This window comes from Meleagris gallopavo, chromosome 3 (genome assembly GCF_000146605.3).
Source record: "Meleagris gallopavo isolate NT-WF06-2002-E0010 breed Aviagen turkey brand Nicholas breeding stock chromosome 3, Turkey_5.1, whole genome shotgun sequence".
Taxonomy (NCBI): Eukaryota; Metazoa; Chordata; class Aves; order Galliformes; family Phasianidae; genus Meleagris; species Meleagris gallopavo.
The window spans coordinates 32660936-32669789 of NC_015013.2; the positions used below are offsets into that span (position 1 = coordinate 32660936).

At 44.8% G+C, this 8854-nt stretch overlaps 1 long non-coding RNA gene across 1 annotated transcript; it reads right to left on the reverse strand.

Annotated features, from left to right (window-relative positions):
- Positions 1–6450: 6450 nt before the first annotated feature.
- LOC100545780 lies at positions 6451–8847 on the reverse strand. Its single transcript, XR_118157.3, has 3 exons — positions 8464–8847; positions 7687–7754; positions 6451–7027 (listed from the first exon to the last, which is right to left on the reverse strand). It is a non-coding gene; the product is annotated as an uncharacterized LOC100545780 (long non-coding RNA).
- Positions 8848–8854: the final 7 nt, after the last annotated feature.

The window sequence follows — 8854 nt, forward strand, 5'->3', positions numbered from 1 at the left end:
ATAAAAATAAAATAAAATAAAATAAAATTAAAAGGCTTGCAAATCTGAAATACTGAGACTGACTTTAACCCTGTCTAATGGTGAGACATTGTTCGGACTAGTGAGAATAACTTCACCAACAGAAATTTCCCTGTGTCATGTTTATCTTAAATTTTAATGGTACACGCTCCCTCGCTCTCTCTCTTATTATTTTCTTTCTTTCTCTCTCTCTCTTTTTTTTCCTTGACAGAAAACATTACAAACTTGGTCGTGTTTTGAAGCAGCTCACACAAGCCTCGCCAAATTTGCAGTCCTCTATTTTGCATTAGCCACCCGCGGCTCAGTACTTAATGAAGGAGTCCGGAGGCGGAGGAGAATTACCAAAGTTCCTAAGCGGCCGACGGCTCCGGCAAGGACCTCTCTCTCCTCCTTACTCCTCATTCCCATCCCGGCTTTGCGGCCCCGCGCTCTCCCTCCCGCACCCCGGTTGGTGTTTACACGCGCTCGCGGGGCTTCGCGCTCTCTCCGATGTCAGCGAGGTGAACCCGGGAGCCTCCTTCGGGGCTATTTGCGGCCGGGACGGCCGACACTAAAAGAAATGAGAGATGTAGCAAGGGTCCCTCGCTGGACCGAAGAGACTGTTTTGTTTATCGGTCCCGGCAGAAGTAGTTATTTGCCTATAAATCTGCGTTCGGCAACACCGATCGCGGAAACAGATTTATAAGACTATAAATTAACCGTTTCTTTCTTTCGGGTTGGTGAGAAGGAAATGAAGAGGTGGGGAGTGGGGGGAACGGGGACGAAAAGAGAAAGGTGTTTTTGGAAATTAGATATCCGCGTTAGTTAGCGGGTGCTCACCCCTATTAAGGACTCCTTCCCATAAGCTTGCGTAACATTGATTACTCACAAAGAGTTCACAATAACTATCATGTAGCTAAACTAATTGAGACAATCATGCTAAGTTATAGCCAGTCTAAAAGGTACCATTGATGTGGTAATGCCTATAGAAAGTCAGACATGCGACTCACTACCATTTAATTGCTCCTTTAAACCTGTTATTACAATGTTAACTGGCTTAAGTATATATTGCTGCCTTTTATTGCCTTGATGTGACAAATTAAAACATACACTCTGGAAACGGCATTCATTTGCGGACAGAGTTGCAGGAAAAAGGGAGCCGGGCGATGTCAAACCTGTCAGGATGAATTAATTGTAGAACTTGCATCTCGCGCTACAATTCCCATTGCACTTTTTGTTGCACGGGGGAAAGATTTCATACGTACAGCTTACACCTATTATATATATTGGATAAACACACCTCACTCAGATGTGCCGCGAAATGAGCCTCACCGCGCTAAAAACGAAAAGTGCTCTTTGGCTCTGAGACCTCGCCTGCATTAGGTAGAAGCCTGGAAAGCGAAGCGAGGGAGCGGGCAGGGGAGCGGTGCAGCTCCTTCCTCGGCTCAGCAGCCCACGCGTGTCGCGGGCGAGGTGGTCGGGGGTGAGGCACTCGCCTTTGGCTGCCGGTTCCAGGCCCGAGGGAGGGGTTACCCACTCCTCGTGGCCTCGTACCTCTGAGCCAGGCATAGCAGCGGTCCCTTAGGGCTGACCTTCGTAAAGGAACTCCCGCAAGGAGGAGAAAAAAAGCAAAAAAAAAAAATTCTCGCTTCCCCATCCCCACGGCTGAGCGTTTAAGCGCGCAACGATATGCTTCTCCCGCTCCAAGGAGCACAGTCAGCCCCGCGCATCCTACGTTAGAGGCTGCACGGGCTCCAGGTAGGTCCCTCCCCAGCCCAACCCCTTGCCGAGGTGAGCATGAAAGCATTGAGAACTCCTCCAAACACATCGCCCTGCTTTCCTCAGCCTCTTTTTTATTTTTCCCTTTTAAATATTTTTTCTTCCCTCCTCCACTCGCGAGATGTCAGGGGGTTAAAATGTCCGCTCGCCCTCTCCCTTGATCTCAGGGAGAGAGGTAAGGGTTGCTGGCACCTTTATGGGACTTAGACCTGCTGCGGCTGCGAGGAGCGCCGGCCCCTGCTAACTTTGATCAGCCTTATTCATCCCAGCTGCGCTCTATTTGTTTGTCATTTCACCCTTTTTCTCCCGGAATCGTTATTTATGATCTGAAAACTGAACGGCACCACGAATTGCCTTCGCGTGGACTCTTCTGCAAACGGGGGGGGGGGAGAGACACGCGAGATCCCCCCCCACCATAGGGGCTGCCAAAAGAGAGGGAAAAAAACTGTATCAATCATTATCAAATCAGCTTTGAATTCATTACTCCAGAGCATTAACTAATTACCAGATCAGAGAGACGAAAAAATAAATATTCCTTTAAATAACCGAAGGTAATTATAACCCTGTTGTTGACACTAACGATTAATAATTGATCAGAAGTTATACACAATAAATTGTCAATTTATCTCCCTATAAAAATGCACATACTTATTATCTTTTTTTTTTTTCTTTCCTCTGGACGATTTTTAAAAGCCCGAGCAACGACAGTATCCGTTCGTGGAGCGCGAAGAATTTCCCCATTTTTCCTCCCTAATATTCGCTATTTTGAGATCCCCAGTCACAGACATAGCAGGAGCGTCGCTGCCTGCTCTTCGCTGCCTTCCGAGGGCAGCCAGGCCCGGGTGGCCCCGAGTCTGCCCTTCAGGTCTCCAAATCCCGACTGGAGTCAGGTGAAGGGCGCGGCTCCGGGGCCTCGCGGTGCCTGCCCCCCTGTCCTTTCTTCTTGTGCTTTCCTAAGGGGAAATACAGCGTGCTCTGCCGGGATTGGATGTGAAATAGAGACATTCCCCTCGGCTGGAGGCGGAGGTCCTCCTGTCCCCTCGGCGGGGTGCCCGCAGGTAGCGCTGCCCTGGGTCGCAGCCCCGATGTGCCCCGCCGGCACCACTTCCCCTCCGCGGTGCTCTTAAAGGCTCTGCTTCGGAGTCACCGCGTAATAATCGGGGATTAGATGCATGAGTGCTTTGAATATGCATCGAGGATCCCTTTTGTTTCTGAACTTTTTTTTTTTCTTTGTTTCTTCCCTTTTAATTCTTTAGAAGCCAGGAGCATACCTGAGTTATTAGTTAATGGCTTAAAAACAAAAGGGTGAATTTCATTTTATTTCATGTGCAGTGCTACTGTTATTAACAATCTCTTTTGCCGCTTTTATTCAACTCCTACACTGCAAAGGCTCTTTTCAGCTAAGCGGAGCGTGAGTAGCTTGCCTAAGCACCGGGAAATACAGAAAGCACGAAAGCAACGCATCGATCTAGTGTAAATTCCGTCTCTCTCTCTCTCACCCCTTTCCTTTTCTCTTCCAAAACTCAATAAGCAATAAAATCCTTCCGGTATTGATTACATCCCCGCCACGGGTTCTCAGCGGCGCGGTGACTCTGAACTGCCTTTAAGTGAGATGTAACATGTGGCAGAGGCAGAAACTTCCAACGGCGAGAGGCTTGGGATCGTCTCTCTTTTTTCTTTTTACTTTCTCTCTCTCTCTCTCTTCTTTTCTTTTTTCCTTTCTTTCTTATTTTCTCTCCCTTACCCCGAGGGGGGCGGCCGACCCCCTCCCGCCGTTCGCTCAGTGAGCGGCCGTTAGCGGAGGGCTCGGCCAGGTTGGACGCTGCATACTGCGGCTCGCTTCTTCACCTGGAAGCCATCCTTCCCCTAAAAAGCTCGACTCCTCCTCCGATAACGGACTCTGGGAAAGATCTCCTTTTTATTTGTCGTAACTGTTTTTACTGCCGTTATTGCTATCGCTGAGCTTTCTAGTAGCTTTGCCCTCAGATAACTTCCCCTAGCCTGCTCCCCTGCGACCGGAGCTCGTGTCCAGGAGCAGTTCCCACGTCCGTCTGCCTGTCCGCTGCTGCCTGAGCTGCGTCCCCTTCCCTTCCCCCCGCCGCCCGTCAGACAAAGGTGGGTGACGCTTTTTTCCGCTCTGGCAAGCAGTTGGTGAGCAGCTTTCCTGAAACAATAACTCTCTTATTGAGAACAAATGTTGACATTCGCAGGGAGCGAGGCAGAGCGCAGCCCAGGAAGCGCGAGGTGGAAAGCTGCCCTCTTCCTATTTGGCGACAGCGCCGATTCCTCGGGGATCCCACCTGAGATTAAAGGCTGAATTTCAATAAATCAGCTCTAATGAAACCTCTGGCCCCGCGGAGGGAAGCGTTTGTCTCTCCCTCTCCGAAACTAGGGGAGGGAAAGGGTGGGGGGGAAGCGGAGCAGATATAGACGGGGTGTGAGGTTTTAATCCCGGCGGGGTGATTAGCATCGTTATGAAATAAACTGTACGCAAAGTGCTGCATTTTATCGCTCACGCCTCTTCCTCGCTATCCTGAAATAATCTCACTGCTCGTGCCAGCGATCCAGCAGGGCTCCGCTTCCCTCCTGCTTTCAATTTCGATTACTAAATCTCAAATGACGCCGAATATGGTCTCCTCGCCCATTAATTTCTGTTTTTAAAAAGAAGTTTATTTGCCAAATCGTTTGGGTGTCGCCCATCTGCATTTCTGAGCCACTCGTGAATTTCTCGGGAGATGAGAGAAGTCCACTGGGTTTAACATACAGAGCGAATATTCAAAAGCGAGTTTTCCAAGTCTTTCTACTTTTCTTTCCAGAAAGAAATCCAGGTCTAAATACTAGCAAGGGTGGGTAAATTATGGAAATCTTTTATAAGTCTTCGGGCGTATAAACATCAAAGGAATGTCGTTAGCCTTTTTTAATCTCTGCCATAGCTTTTGGTTTTTACCAATTGAAGTGTTCACGTTGTGTCCAACAGAGACCTGGAACAGAAAACGTGGGAGGTGGGGGCTGATGGAGCAGGAGGGAGAGCGGCGAAGAGAAAGTTCAGGCGTCCCCCAAAACTTAAACAGTTCCCCTGTAAAATCTCCCCAAACCGCACAGAAAAGGCACTCTGGGAGGGTGACTTTAGTCGATATTTGCATTTACATCGCCTGCTAAATTGGAGAGAAGAGCAGAATTGCTTCTTAGCCGCTATCTAATTGTACTGCTCTGTGCACACAGACAGAACGACACGTTACCTCAATGAGAGCCAGGATGTTTAAGGGGAGAGAAGCATCGTTCAACAACACAAGAAGATGAGCAGGCCTCCAGCTGCACCGATCTTCGGTGTTTTATATTTAGCTAGACGGATCCCATAGTTTCCCAGAATTACAATATTAATTTCTGCCCTATCAGCTGAAAAACACATGCATTTTCTCAATCATTTAGACAGCTTTATAGGGGTAAAATATGACGGAGGGGGCCGGGGGAAGATAGATCAGGGGGATTACGTATACGCACTTAAGAACACAGCGTCTTTTTCCCCCCGTTTAATATAATCACAACATATTTCCTGACTCCAGCCTAGCACGGCTCTTTATCCAGTTAACATTCCCAAGGCTGATGCCTGAAGTATCTAAGATCACTTTCAAATGCCCTTTCTAACAAGACCTGAGCAAGAGGCCACTAATTTTCAGTGAACAAAAAGCCACTGGAGAGAGATCCGTTTGTCAATATCAACTGGTCCAGCAATTTCCCATCTTCAGACACATCGGCCTATCTGAGCTGGCAGATGTTTAGACAAGATTTTATAAATTGTTCAATATCAGACCATAATGAACCCCAACTGACCATTCCAAAGCAGCTAAAAGCATTCAGGATCTCCCCTGCTGGGATCTAATAATGCTCTCACGCTGGAAGATTATTAATCACGGAATAAAATAGATGAGCCTCTTGAAAAATAAGTGTATGATTGATTAAAGGGCAATCTAAGAAGCTATTATTCTTGTTTTATAACCGTAAGCTATATTCACTCAATTTATCTTTTGGGGGAAATAAATGATTGTTCGTTTCTTTTCTGAAATTATATTATATGAGGATTCCCATTATTTTCTGAAAATTAAGATGATTAGTTAGCTGATTTTATGAGCTCAATCTAAGTGGATTTCTTCTATGACTATCAAGTTAAAGATGTAGGGAAAAAAAAGAGAAAAAATCATTAAAAACAGGAATCAGACTTTTTCTCTTCATGCTTCTGTACTTGCACATTTTAGCTAGGAGCAGAAACAAAGAAATTAGAAATAAACTGCAGTTGATTATAATTCCTTTTTGTTTTCCCTAGAAATGTTGGATTTAAAGAACATTAACCCTAATAAAGAGCTACCTCATACCCAACATAAATAGTTCATAAGAAACACGCATGTATTCACATTGCTCTCTCTACGCATTTGCATGTGTGTATACAAATACGTATTTCCACACATGTGCACATTTAAAGCTTCAGTACAACAGAACAACCCAGAACGAATTAATTTATGAGGGGTATATCTTTGCAACATATTTAAATTGCTTACTCATTTTATGGTCTAAGCTGCACTAGAGAAATTACAACTTTCATAATTTTCTGGATAATAGATTACTACTTTGGGGGAAATGAAGGAAAAACACCATATTGTTGCAGACTAGTCTGTTTTTTATTTACAATTAGAGATATAAATTAGTAAAGAATTCTCGTTAAACAACCAAAGATTGTATAACCATCAACGTTTCAAATAAAAACCAGGCAAAATTTATTTACAAAAAGTTCAGATTCCATTGCAATACAACTTGCATAAATTACTAGAAGCTTTATATCGTTACAAAAATAAATATCAAATTTGTTTCCACTTTGTAAGGACTCAAGTTCTCCAATCACGTCTTTATTATCTCTACTGTATACATCTTTTACAAATAAATTTTACAATAAATCCTATCACACCTATCGAATATATACCGTGGCAATGAAGTGATCAATTTGAGATATCCTGAGAAAAACAGATCTGTTTTCAAAAGTCACACGTACATTGGGGAAACTATACTATACCAGCAAACTCACATTATGTCCAACAAAATTCTGGTTTAATAATTAGAGTCTGAAGATTTAATAGTGCTCTGTGGTCTTCTTTTATACAGTGGCACAAGATGTGATCCGGATTTAGAGATTTGTTATATATATTAGCTCAGGGAGAGATGATGGCTTGCTGACTTTTTTCAAAGCAATTGTGACACCTACCTGTGGACCAAGGAAAAAACCAGATCATCCAAAAATCCTTCAATTACACACTAACGCCATTAAACTCGAAAAATACTGAAAGTAAGGCAAAACTCTTACACGTCTAATTTTTTTTCCCCCCTAATCAAAGAAAAAAAAGGAAAAAGTATCAACAAGGTAATTTTTTTGTTGTTGTTTATTTAGCCCCAGGTAATGAGGGTATTAAGAATGGCATTGATAGCCAGGCAAGGAGCAAGTCACAGACAACACACCCTGCATGTGGATAATCGTCCCTTCTCATTTCAAATACACGATCGCCATGTAAAACCTCACTTAAAATGTGCCATTGCAGCACTGCCACGTGAGCACAAGAACTTTGTTTCTGAACAATACCTTCAAAAATATTCTTTCAAGCTCGCTTTTCTTTAGCATTTAAATAGTCCTCACACAAGCAAAGAGTACACGAGGTGAAGGAAGTCTAACCTGACTTTAAAATGAAGACAAACACGAGAAAGAAAAGCTGTAATGAGAGGCTTAAAAATAGCAGAAAAGAGTGCCTTACTCTGTAATCAGAGCCTCATGTAATGAAGCAAGAAATTAACACTAAGCAAGTCTCGATCTGCGCGCTGTCTTAGACCTGGTGCCAAATGATCAGCGTAATAGAAAACGCTCTCACTTACTTGCATTGCTGCGTGATTGTACTTCTATAGGTATGGTTGTACTCCTACTGTGCAGACTTCAGTGGGATCTGTCAAAATATAACCGTCAGTTAGTCACAGGACACAGCCAGCTAACCAGATTATACACCGCGCGCACAGCCCAGCGCTCGCTCATGCGGAAGCCGGAGCTGAGACCTTTAAAAGACTGGGCCATATTCCATCTCTGCCCTTGTCTCGAGTATTATACATGCACATGTATAAATGTATTAGAATAAGCTGACGGTTATATTAGCATAAAACTTTGTCCAAAAAGAAAGAAAGAAAAAGAAAAAAGCTAAAAATGTCACGCTCCACAAAATTTTATGTCCAAGGTTAGCAATTACCCAAACTCAAATCTGTACAAACCGTGAGAATACTGGCAACAAAGAGAGCAAAACCAGTCTGTCGATAGTAGTAATAATAGTATTAATAATAATAATAATAAAGTTAACGACACCCTTGCTCTCTGGATATCTTTGTATTTAGTTTTCCTTTTTAAATCAGCATGAAAAGCTGTGTCTGCAGCATGCAGCAGTGATCTAAAAGTTGTCATTTACATCACAGGTACCTGTATGCCGGGGACATGCAATTTTAATCCCTGGATTACACTGCTGCCCATCTTCAGCTCTAGGCCGGTGGCAGCGGTGACCGTGCACGGTGTTTTGTCCGAAGTATTCACAGCGTATGGGGAATTTACAGTGGGCGGGGAGGGGTGGTGAGGGGGCAGGAGGAGGAAAGCGGTAAAAAGAAGGCACCTACCTTTCTTAGAGTCATAACTAGAGGGCCTGTAATGTTGTTCTAGCTGGTTAGTGATCGTTTTCAAAGAGTCACTGCACTGCTTGTGGACAGAGCTGGCATTTAGGACAGTCTGACTGAGTCCCTCGTTTGAAGCCACTGCCGCCGAGTTGTATCTCAGGATCCCCTGGCTCTGGAGAGCGTTAAAGTTCCCATAGTTTGTGTAATTGCTATAAAAAGGTGAGGTGTAATAAATATGCCTCCCCAGGAGGGAGGAGGGCGAGTAGGCAGCGCTGTGCGGGGCGGAGGCGGGGGTGGCCGAGGCCAACGCTGCCGGCGGGCAGCTTTGGCCCAAGTTCTGGCTCTTGAGGTCCGAGGTGGCGATTTCGGCCAGCGACCAGAGCTTGGGCTTGCT